The sequence below is a fragment of the Suricata suricatta genome, chromosome 8 (genome assembly GCF_006229205.1).
Source record: "Suricata suricatta isolate VVHF042 chromosome 8, meerkat_22Aug2017_6uvM2_HiC, whole genome shotgun sequence".
Lineage (NCBI taxonomy): Eukaryota > Metazoa > Chordata > Mammalia > Carnivora > Herpestidae > Suricata > Suricata suricatta.
This window is the reverse complement of record NC_043707.1, coordinates 118,576,746-118,588,277: the sequence shown is the minus strand read 5'-3', so window position 1 is coordinate 118,588,277 and position 11,532 is coordinate 118,576,746. Positions and strand designations below refer to the sequence as shown.

Here is an 11,532-nt window from a genome sequence, read left to right as displayed (position 1 = left end):
GCGAAGGCGGGCACAGCTAGGGCGCCTATGGCGCTTACACCTTCAACATCTAACGAGGTTGACAGAAGGTTTATTTACTAACCAGGGCGAATACTTTCGTCCCTTGTGAGCCAGACAGAATGACTCCTAGCCTTGTTTATGCCTGAATCTTAGCGTTATTGTCATAAACAAATTTGTTTGCTATCTGTTTCTCACTGAAAACATCCTGCTATCTTCTCGGTTGTAAGATTTACCACCGGTTCAAACAAATATGTATGTTACCTGCTTTTCACTGAGAATATCCTGTTATCCTATGACGTGTAACTTACCTCATTGTAATTAGAGTAGTTCTGCAAAAATGCCTCTGTAAAACCTGTTTCTGCACCCTTTTCAAAGCATCTTATCACTGAGAATTATTTGTAGTAAAAATTCCACTTTTTGATGTCATGGTAACACTTAATCTATAAATAAAGACATGAAACCTGATAGGGCAGAGATGATGCCTGGCTGGTGACCAAGAAAGAAACTCATGGCTCTCTCTCAGTCTCTCACTCATCTTTTGCCAACACTGTCTCTCCTTCAGAGGACCCTGTACCTGCTGGAGCTGGACTCCGGCATCTTCTCAATAATTTTAATAGCTTGTCCGTAGAATCTCTTCCATTTTCTAGGTAGACAATCACATGATCTACAAATATATAATGACCATTTTGTTGCTTCCTAGCACAGACTTGGGAATCCAGTATAGCTTCGAACAAAAACAGAGGTAGTGAACATCCTTTTTAGGTTTCTGGCTTTTAGAGGAAATGTTTTTAAGTTTTTACCATCAATTGGTACATTTACTGCAGGTTTTAGAAAGATATCCCTTATCAATGAATCACATTAAGCAAGTTCCTTTCTATTCGTAGTTTACCAAGAATTTTTATAAACAGCTTAATTTTATCAAATGCACTTTCCCCATCTGTTTCATGTGATCGTAGGATTTTTGTGTCTTTTAATCTGTTAATGTTCAGCCTTAAAATAATACTTTTCTAATATTGAAATTATTCTTTTTTTTAATTTATCTAGTTTATTTATTTTTGAGATAGAGAGAGGCAGAGCATGAGTGGGGGAAGGGCAGAGAGAGAGGGAGACATAGAATCCAAAACAGGCTCCAGGCTCTGAGCTGTCAGCACAGAACCCAACGCGCGAACTGTGAGATCATGACCTGAGCCGAAGTCAGACGCTCAACTGACTGAGCCACCCAGGTGCCTCTCTAATGTTGAAATTATTCTTGCATTCCTGAATAAACCCAACTTTGTCATTATGCATTTTTAAATATATTGCTGTATTTAGTTTGACAACCTTCTTTTTAGGATGTTTGAATCTATGTCCAGAATTGAGATTGATCTAAGATCTTCTTGTCTCAAACTTCCGAGTCTAGGTGGAATATTAAGGTTCTACTAGTTTCACAAAGCACACTGGGTAATTTTCGCTCTTTTTCTACTTTTTAGAGCAAGTTGGATAAGATATGGACTGTCTGCTCTCTGGATATGTACCTGAGTCTGAGGTACTTGATTGTTCTAGCCACATGCCACCCAGAGTGGCCGGGAGAGGCATGGTTGAGCCTGTGAGCCACTCCCTGCGAAAGGAGGGCCCCGCCACCTGCTTCCTTAGGCAGTGATGGAGGTTCAATTAGCAGCCCTCACCCTAAGCTAAGGCATTTACAGCCATCACTTTACATCACCAATAACAAAAGTGATCCTTTGCATTTCATAATTACTCTTTTACTTTATTTCCTGATATGTCAGAAACAGGCCAAGGAGAAGAGGAACTATTGAAAGGAAACCTCTTTGGAGGCCCTTGGCAGGAACACAAAGAAAGCTCAGGCAATTGATTAGTGGGTAACCAACACGGTAATTAATTAAAGTAATATTCCCCAAAGTATAGTACATGCACCATTGCTGTGAATGCTATTTGGTGGTAAATACACTTCTGTTATTTTTTTAAATGTTTATTTACTTTTGAGAGAGAGACAGAGAGACAGAGTATGAGTAAGGGAGGGGCAGAGAGAGAGGGAGACAGAATCTGAAGCAGGCTCCAGGCTCTGAGCTGTCAGCACAGAGCCCGACGCGGGGCTTGAACCCCCAAGCCATGCGATCATGACTTAAGCCGAAGTCAGACACGTAACCCACTGAGCCATGCAGGTGCCCCTAAACTTCTGTTATCTTAAGAACTGGACATATAGGGGGCATCGGGGTGGCTCAGTCAGTTAAGCAACTGACTTTGGCTCAGGTCATGATCTCCGGGTTCGTGAGTTGGAGCCCCCCGGGACTCCGTGCTGACAGCCCACAGCCTGGAGCCCGCTTCAGACTCTGTGTCTCCCTCTCTCTCTTCACCTCCGCCACTCGCACTTTGTCTCTCTGTCTCTCTCAAAAAAAAAAGAGGAAAGAAAGAAAAAGAACTGGGTATATAGATTAGAAAATATAACTATATAATTACAAACAACAAGAGATACAGCTCTAACATCAAACATGCAATTTGATGGTGTAATGTAGGACCAGCCCAGTTAATTTAAACCAGTCATACCATAAGTAAATATTCTCTCTGCTGTAGGCTCAAGGGGCTGATGTCGAGATGGGCAAGTTTGCCAAGCCTGAAATGTTGGGTGGGTCCTGGCTGGACGCTGCTCTGGTCATTGTGAAGAACATTGGTGATGGCACCTCAGACCAACCCTACAGTCATGCTCTGGCGACTGGAACTGACCACTATCTCTGCAAAGTGACAGCTGCCATGAACAAGAAGAAAATCACCAAGAGTTCAAAGAGCAAATGTTCTGTGAAACTTTAGAAGCCACAACGTACTCTGTGGCTATCCCCTGGGACAGAACCATCATCAACGAGGATGTCTTCAGAGACCCTGCCCTTAAACGCAAGGCTTGACAAGAAGCCAAGGCCAAGGAGGAGAGATACAAGACCGGCAAGAATAAATGGTTCTTCCAAAAGCTGCTGTTTTAGATCTGTTTCATTTCCATCACTAAAAATACCCCCCCAAAAGAGTAAATATTAATACAGGTAGTAAGAAGCTATGGCAAAAATAGAGATGCTGTTATGAGAATCACCAAAATTAGGAAATAAGTCAAGGAAAGGCCTGTTTAATGAATATCAAGCCAGCATCGGCGTTTAATAATCTTCTAAAAACACATACACATCAAAAACATACAGAGAGGAGGTAGATTAAATAGTGAGAGAGAACTGCTTCCTAAAGAAATTAAATGATCTTTTTCAAAAGGACCAGAATTCCTATTCAAGGTGTTGGCAATGTAGAGTGAATCCCTCCTTCTGCTGGCCCAGGGTGAGAACCGGGTGCTTGCTTGCTTGTGTGCCTCTGTTCCACATGCATTAATGTGAAGCCTGTGGGTCGATCTCCCCACTCAAGCAGAGTAAGGACAAATTTAAAAGCTTTTTCAGACATGCAAAGCTTCAGAGGACTTTCCTTCCATGCACCCCCTTTAAAAACGTTATTTGAAGATATATTCCAGAAAAACAGAGACAAATGCCAAGAAAGAGGTAACAGAGTCACCCAACAGTAGAATTAATCCACAAGTGCAATGAACAGAAATACCAGAGGTTCATAAAGCCATCAGTCAAAATGAGAACAGGAAGTCCGGGTTTGGAGAAAAACGTCTTTAAGAAGAAAATGGGCTTCATTCAACAAATAATATAATTAAGAAGCTGGAAGATTTTAGTGACCTGATTAAAAAGGCATATGTTTCTTTTCTCGAGAAGAAAAGAGAAAAGCAATTAGAAATTCCAGAACAAAAACTCGTACAAGAAAGTCATGGTCCAAATATGAAGCGAATTGAAATAGAGCATAACTTTGAGTCTCTGAGGGAGTGTAGGAAAATACATTTGAACTTGAAGCCTGGAGCATTTCCCTTCAAGCAGCATTTAAATCATAAGATTATCGTTCCTTCCCTACGGGTCCCAGGATGCTAGTTAGCTCTACAGAGAATAATGCTTAGATAATCACAATATTTTTAAAGAAACACTTTATTGATTTTCAATTTTTGAAATTCAGAGACAGATAACACACAAAACCAGAACATCTGAATTATGGATACAGAACTAGATGCAAATACAGTGGTTTAGCATGAAGATTTAGGAGGAGGGAGGGCAGGTGTGATAAAGGATCTTACGCAGCAGGGAGTCAAGAGATATTTCATGAAATTAATGGCATAAGAAAGAAGAGCTGGAAAATGCCTATCTAACCAAACTCTGGGGGGACGTTACCTTTGCTAAACTTCTCATCTTTCAGAGTTGGGTATGGTGCCAGACGCTGAGTTCAGTAACAAGCTCCCTCCTTCTCTTCTTTGTAGAACCCCTGCATTTCCCTGGATACATGGCTTCCCAGAGAGACGGTATTTCCCAGGCTCTCTTGCAGCTACCTGGGATCAGGTGACCAAATTCAGGCCAAGTGGATGCAAACAGAAGCGATGCGGTTCTCCAATAAATGGAATAGGATGTGATTGGCCATCTCTGACCTAGGTCAAGAGTTTTGTCGTAAATAATAATAGTTAACACTTAGACATATTCTACGTGTCAGGTGGTTTTCTTTTTTTTATTAAAAAAATTTTTTAATGTTTATTTTTGAGAGAGAGACACAGTGTGAGCAGGGGAGGGGCAGAGAGAGAGGGAGACACAGAATCCGAAGCAGGCTCCAGGCTCTGAGGTGTCAGCACAGAGCCAGACATGGGGCTCAAACTCACAAACCATGAGATCATGACCTGAGCTGAAGTCAGACACTAAACTGACTGAGCCACCCCAGGTGCCCCTGTGTCAGGTGGTTTTCTAAGTGCTTGGGCTGTATTACCTCATTTAACCTGATGAGGATGTGTATTCATTACCCTATGGCCGCTATAACAAAATACCACACACCTGGTGGTTTGGAACAACACAGATTTATTCTCTTACACTCTGGAGTTCCTAAGTTTAAAACCAGTGTGGTCTAGACTGCTTCTTTCTGAAGACTTAGGGGAGAATTTGTTTCCTTGTCTTTTCAGCTTCTAGTGGGCCACCTGCATTCCTTGGCTCCCGACTCTTTTCTCATGTCCCTACAATCTCTCATTTCCACCATCACATCTCCTATTACTATTTCAATTTCCTGCCTCCTTCAAGGGCCATTGTGATTACCTTGGGCCCACCGGAGCAGTTCGGGATAATATCCCTCTCTCGAGAGTCTTAATCCCTTCTGCCAAGTCTTTTTTGCCATATAAGGTAACAGTCACAATGTTTAGGGATTAGGGCACAGACATCTTTGGCAGAACATTATGCCCCCTCCCTCAGATGCATAGATTTTATCCCCATTTTACAGATGGTGAGACCTAAGCACAGAGAAATTAAGGAGCATTCTCAGGGTCCCAGGGCAGCTCAGAAGTGGCAGACCTGTCATTTAAACCTGGACAGTCTGGGGGCGCCTGGGTGGCTCAGTCGGTTAAGCCTCCGACTTCGGCTCAGGTCAGATCTCACATTCGTGGGTTCGAGCCCCGCGTCAGGCTCTGTGCTGACAGCTAGCTCAGAGCCTGGAGCCTGCTTCCGGTTCTGTGTCTCCTCTCTCTGCCCCTCCCCCTCTCATGCTCTGTCTCTCTCTGTATCAAAAATAAATAAAACATTAAAAAAATTAAAAAAAAAAAACCTGGACAGTCTGGCACTAGAACCTGTGCTTGTGACCATGATACTCTTCTACCCTGGCTGTGCTCTGGCTTCCTAGTGACTGCAGAGCCGGCTAGCCAGCGCTGGATGGGCTGCGGAGAAAAACAGACTTCCGTCTACTAAGGCGCTGTCATTTGGGAGTCTGTTCCAGGGGCTGTATTCTAATACCAGAGTCAATAACTACTGTACATAATTTAAAGTAATGATTTTGCTTTATCTCATTCCTAGCGGCTTGAGCCTATTAGGAGAAAAATGTACTTCTTATTCATGTCAAATGTGTTTAAATTGGAGGGCATGGATGTCAATCAATTCACATCACAGCCTTGCTTAAACCCTTCGGGGACCTTACTGCCTTAGGGATGGAGTCCATGCTCCTCAGCCTAGGTTCAGGTCAGCCTTTCTTTCTGCCATATTTCTGTTTCTTGCTGTTCTTCTTCACGGGAGAACCCTTGGACCCCATGAGCATTGACTGTGGACCCAGAATGGACCTTTGGCTGTGGCAGCCCCTCACTTTTGCTCATGTTATCCCCTCTCCCTGGAATCCCATCCTTTCTTCCACTCTTCCTCCTTTTTTTAATGTTTATTTTATCAAACATGTTATTTTGAGACAGAGAGAAAGAGAGCGTGAGCAGGGGAGGGGCAGAAAGAGACGAAGACACAGAATCCAAAGCAGGCTCCAGGCTCTGAGCTGTCAGCACGGAGCCCAACGCGGGTTTCAAACCCACGAGCTGTGAGATCATGACCTGAGCCAAAGTTGGATGCTCGACCCACTGAGCCACCCAGACGCCCCATCCTCTCCCCCTCCCGCTCAGCATGTCCTACTCGAAGCCCACCTGTGAACTCCTAGTCATCCCTCAAGACCCAGCCCAAGTTGCCTCTGGAACATTTTTCTGTTTGTCTTGGTCTTTCTCTCCTGTTAAAGATTTTCCTCAAGTGTCTGGCGATTTAGATCATGGTTAAACAAAACAAAACAAAACAAAAACAACCCAGTCTACACACACACACACACACACACACACACACACACGTGTGCACACACCCCTCCCAGAAAGGTCAGGCTTCTCCTTTTCCTTCTCCTTGTGTGTTCCTGTGTCAAAATAACCACATCAGCGCACATTTACCATGATCATTGTTTATAGTGAATAGTACTTATAATTTTAGGATTTAAGATCACTAGCAGCCTCCTGCACCAATATGTGACTCAAAATAAAAACAATATCAAATGACAAGATAGCCATAAGGATGTCTACAAAACACTTATTTTTCCCATAATGACCGCTCTGATTTTTTTAAATATTAAATTATTTTAAAAAATTTTAAATCATTTATTTATTGTTGAGACACACAGAGCATGAGGGAGGGAGGGGCAAAGAGAGAGGGAGACACAGAATCTGAAGCAGGCTCCAGGTTCTGAGCTGTCAGCACAGAGCCTGACACGAGGCTCGAACTCGTGAACCTCAAGATCATGACCTGAGCCGAAGTCGGAGGCTTAACCAACTGAGCCACCCAGGCGCCCCAATATTAAATTATTTTTAGATACTCTGTGTATGGATGTGTGAGCCTCTGTCTCACTGGTACCCAGCAATGGCTGCTCTGTCCCCCTGCCTGCCCCCAGGGAATCCTTGCGTGACTGTTGCACCCAAATCATGAAGCAAGACCCAGAGAGGTGGTATTCGTTTCCTGCGGCTGCTATAACAGATTACTGCCAACTTAGCCACTTAAAACAATGCAACCGTTCTTTCTGGAGGCGAGAAGTCCAAAATGAGTCTAACGGGGCTAAAAGCAAGGAATTGGGGGGAAAAAATAAATAAATAAAAGCCAGGAATTGGGAGGGCTGAGTCCCTTCTGGAGGCTCTAGGGGAGAATCTGGTCCTTGCCTTTGCCAGCTTCCAGAGGCCGCCCACCGTCCTTGGCTGTGGCCCCTCCCAGCACTGGTATCACCCCTACCCTGCATCAGCTCACTTCTCTCTGACTCCCACCTCCTCATTACAAGACCACCTGCGATTCTTTGGGGCCCACCTGGGTAACCCAGGATAACTTCCCTGTCTCAGGATCCTGAATTTAGGGACGATCCAAGTCTGGCCCCAAACCACGTGCTTCTAGCCACATTGCAACGTGAGACCTCAACAGACTGGGGGGGAGCAGTTATCTCTGGGTTCACTATCTGTCAGTCCCAGTCCTGTCCTTTCCTCCCACCCCTACTCCACAGGCTCCCATTCTAATGCATTTGACACCCACCCACCCCCATTTGTTCACATGGGGGTCTCCGAAGCCTAACTAGCAGGGCCCCCATCTTGTCAGCTTACTTGCCACCATTGTTTGTTGAGTGAATATATGAGTGAGTGACCAGAGACTGCTGTCTCCGGCCCCTTCCCTCTTGCCCCTGCCCTAACTTGAAGATGCTCTATAGCTTGTGAAGTCACCAAGGATGCCTGGCTTTGGGCCTTGGGGCCCCTTCTCTCTCAGCGTGTGTCTACCCCCTTCAAGCCACCCAAACCATGAAGGAGGGCCAGCCCTTCCTGTGAAAAAGAGGCACAACTGAGCACATCTGGCCTGGAGATGGAGGACATAAGGTCCCTGGGTCCCTCCCGTGGGCATGGCACTTTGCCAGGCGATCCCAGAGGCCGGTGCTGTTGGGCCCGAGGCTCAAACCCCACAGCCTCCTCAGTGGCCTGACAGACTCAGCCCTCAGAATCCGCCATTGGGGGCCCACAGCCTTGCCCCTGCTGACCCACCCCTCACCCCTGCGCCTACCTCTGCTTGTTGTCTGATCTCTGTTCTTCTAAGAGGCCCCTCTGCCCTGCCCAGAGTGTTCCCAGGCACAGCCCAGGCCTGTGGCAGCATTAGCAAGTTCAAAACCCAATTACATTTCGATTATTCTAGTCCTAGCCCGACAGAGGTTACTGTAAGTCACACTGGAATTCAGAGGGACGAGGAGGCAGACCTGGGGCTGGTGCCCGGGGATAGCACTTAAAGATGGATGTGACAGGGACCCGTGGCACGGAGGTTCAGGATTAGATCAACAAGGCCGGGGATGGCTGGTTCCAGGAAAGAGGTCAGGTGGCCACCAGTTGACAGACAGCTCAGGCAAAGCAAAGGCTTCAGGCTGGCCCTCCGTGGTCAGAGGAGGTGCCAGGGCTGAGTGCCCAGCCTGGAGATGGAGGACATGAGGTACCCAGATGCCTCCCCTGGGCACTGGTGGTTGGCCAGGAGCTCCCAGAGGCCAGGGCTATTGGGCTCAAGTGCCAAACCACCATAGCCCTTTGTGGGTCTTCCAGAGCATCGCTGGCCCCTCTTTGTCCCCCAGGGTTTTCTCTGAGCACCTGCTCAAGGGTTTCTCCCTGGTGCCCACCTCGGCCAAACAACTGGCCTCTCCTCAGTTCATGGCTGAGGGAGCCAGACTCAGGACCAGAAGGGCCTGGGGGCCCAGAGCCTCCTCCCTGACCAGGGTCTGATAGGAAGAAGTATTGATGCATCGGGGGTAGAAGAAACCTCTCGTGATCCTTCCTCCTGGAGACTAGCCGTCTCTGGGCCACCCAAGGATGAACAGGGGGTTGGCCTTGGGGATCCCTTCTACGGGGAGATAGGACCGGCTCTGTGAACCTGACTTCTCAGCCCTGACTCCTTCCACACAGACACAAGCACGCCAGGTATCATGGTTTGGGGGACCTGGGGAGCCCCTTGCTCACTTCAGCCTGGGGTGTCTGGGAAGCCCTGGATTATGGCATCCCAAGCTTTGGGCTGGGTTCTAAGCCTGGGCAGTGCTGGGCTCCGCTGGTGCAGAGGCGCGTGGGTCTCTACCTGTCGCATTACCAGCTGTACCTTGTTGTTTGCTGCAGCTGGCCTTTGAGTATCCCCGCACAATCTGCCTCCCACCCCGCCCTGTGTCATAGCCCCTCCCCAGCCCTTCCACAGCAATCACAGCTCTAGATGGGGGGAGGTAGCGTGGGGGATGAGATGAGTCATCGCTGTGGGGGCAGACATACCGAGTCCCACAGTCGCGGCGCTACAGACACAAAGGCATGCCCACACTCACATTCCCACGCTCACAGGGGCACATGCCAGGAGGCCAGGGCTCGTCAGAGCCACAGCTGCACACTGAGACACACAGAGAGACAGACACATGCTCTTCATGGCCACAACCACCAATACACACAAAGGCCCCATGTAGACGTATCCTACTCAGGTGATGCCCCCGTCATCAGCCCAGAGCCTGTCCTCTGCTCATGTACACAGAGACACATACACACTATCACATGTTAGGTTCTTAAGACATACACTCACAGCCCTAACGTCTAAATACCGAAACACACACACACACACACACACACACACACACAAAGGTGTGTGTGCACACCAGGCTCTTGACTCGAGTCCCCTCATCCATTCCCATGCCTCTGTCAGCACCCCGAGTAGGCAGGACAAAGTGCCCCAACCATAGGGACCCTATGACCCGGCACCTGTCCTGCCCAGGGACAGTGTTGTGCCAGGAGGTCAGCCTCTCGTAGGTCAGCTTCACTTCTCCTGTTCAGGAGAGGTGAAGGTCACTGGCCTGTCCCCTGTGTTGCTCCAGCTCCCCTCTCACACACTCTGGGCTCTAATGGTCCATCTCTGGCTCCTCTGAGAGGGGCTTTGGCTGCCACACGGAAGATGGAGATTTCATCTCCGGAATTACCTCCAAGGACGGAAGGAGTGTGGGTCTCCAAAAGTGAGAGAAAATGGTGGGACCTGACGTGTGGCAAGGTCCTGTCCTGTGGCAGGGCACAGCCTACCTATGGTTCCTGGAAGGCCCAACCCCCACACCTCTGCACCTGCCATGTCCACTAACTGGGATGCTCTCTGTGGCCACCACAACCCCTGACCCCCTTGCAAGGCTACCTTCTCATTTTTCAGGTCCCTGAGTTCTTGCTCTAGGAAGTCTGTCCTGGTGCCCTTGCTGAATCAGTCTGTCCTTCTGGGCCTCCTCACAGCAATCCTCATGCTATAGCTACTTGCTGGCCTGTGAGCCTCCCATCACCAGCCAGTCTGGACACCTCTGTCCTGAAAGGAGGTGGGTAAACCCAGAGAGGATCAGAGGCTCCAGTCCCATCTCTGCCTCTGCTGTGTGGCCTTGAGCGAGTCACTGACCCCAGTGAGTCCAGTGTCCTCATCTGGAAAATGAGGACAATAGCAACTATCTCCCCGGAATGGGTCTGAAGAATAAGTGAGATCACGCACGGTAGGGCCTATTCAAGTGGCAGCTGCATTATTGTAGCTCACTAGCTAGCACACAGCTTAGTAAATGTTTGTTGAATTAGTCAGTCCCTCTGGCTTCCCGCCTCCTGCCCCCACCTACTATCCATCTTGGGAGGAGGGAAAGCAGGTATGAAGGAGAAGGATCGTGTGCAGACAGACCAGGGGGAAGGGGGCGCGCTGGGAGATGGGCGAGCAGGGCCTCTGGTCTCGCTGGGCGCTAGCTGCAGCAGCCGCAGCCGGAGGCTGGCCAGAGGCGGTGCAGGCACCGGCTCTCACTCTCGTGACCCACCTGTGCCATCCTCCTCGTGAGCTAGGTGAGGCGGCGAGGAGAGGTGGCGCTGGCATCCCCCTCCGCGCCAGTGGCCCTCCGAAGCCGCCCGGGGCCCGCCAGCACACAGTAGGTGCGCTTTGACCGCCGGGGACCGGAGGAGTACATGCCGAGTGAACGCGAACGTATGAATGAACGGATGGACGCATGAATGGAGGTGGGATGGAAGCAAGAAGCGGCAGATGAGGAGGAACGAGCGTCTCCCCCGCCCTCCCGGTCTCGGGCTGAGCGATGCGAAGCAGAGATCGGCTGGGGGCTCCCCGCCCCGCTGGCCCCTCCCGCCCGGCCTCATCCCCCCCCCCC

General features: G+C 48.7%; 1 long non-coding RNA gene across 1 annotated transcript in view; it reads left to right on the top strand.

Moving 5' to 3' along the window:
- LOC115298772 overlaps positions 1 to 2,928 on the top strand; it is a 12,853-nt gene extending 9,925 nt beyond the window's left edge. The window contains exon 3 of the long non-coding RNA XR_003911853.1: positions 2,572 to 2,928. This is a non-coding gene — a long non-coding RNA (uncharacterized LOC115298772). The remainder of the gene's footprint in view (positions 1 to 2,571) is intronic.
- Positions 2,929 to 11,532: the final 8,604 nt, after the last annotated feature.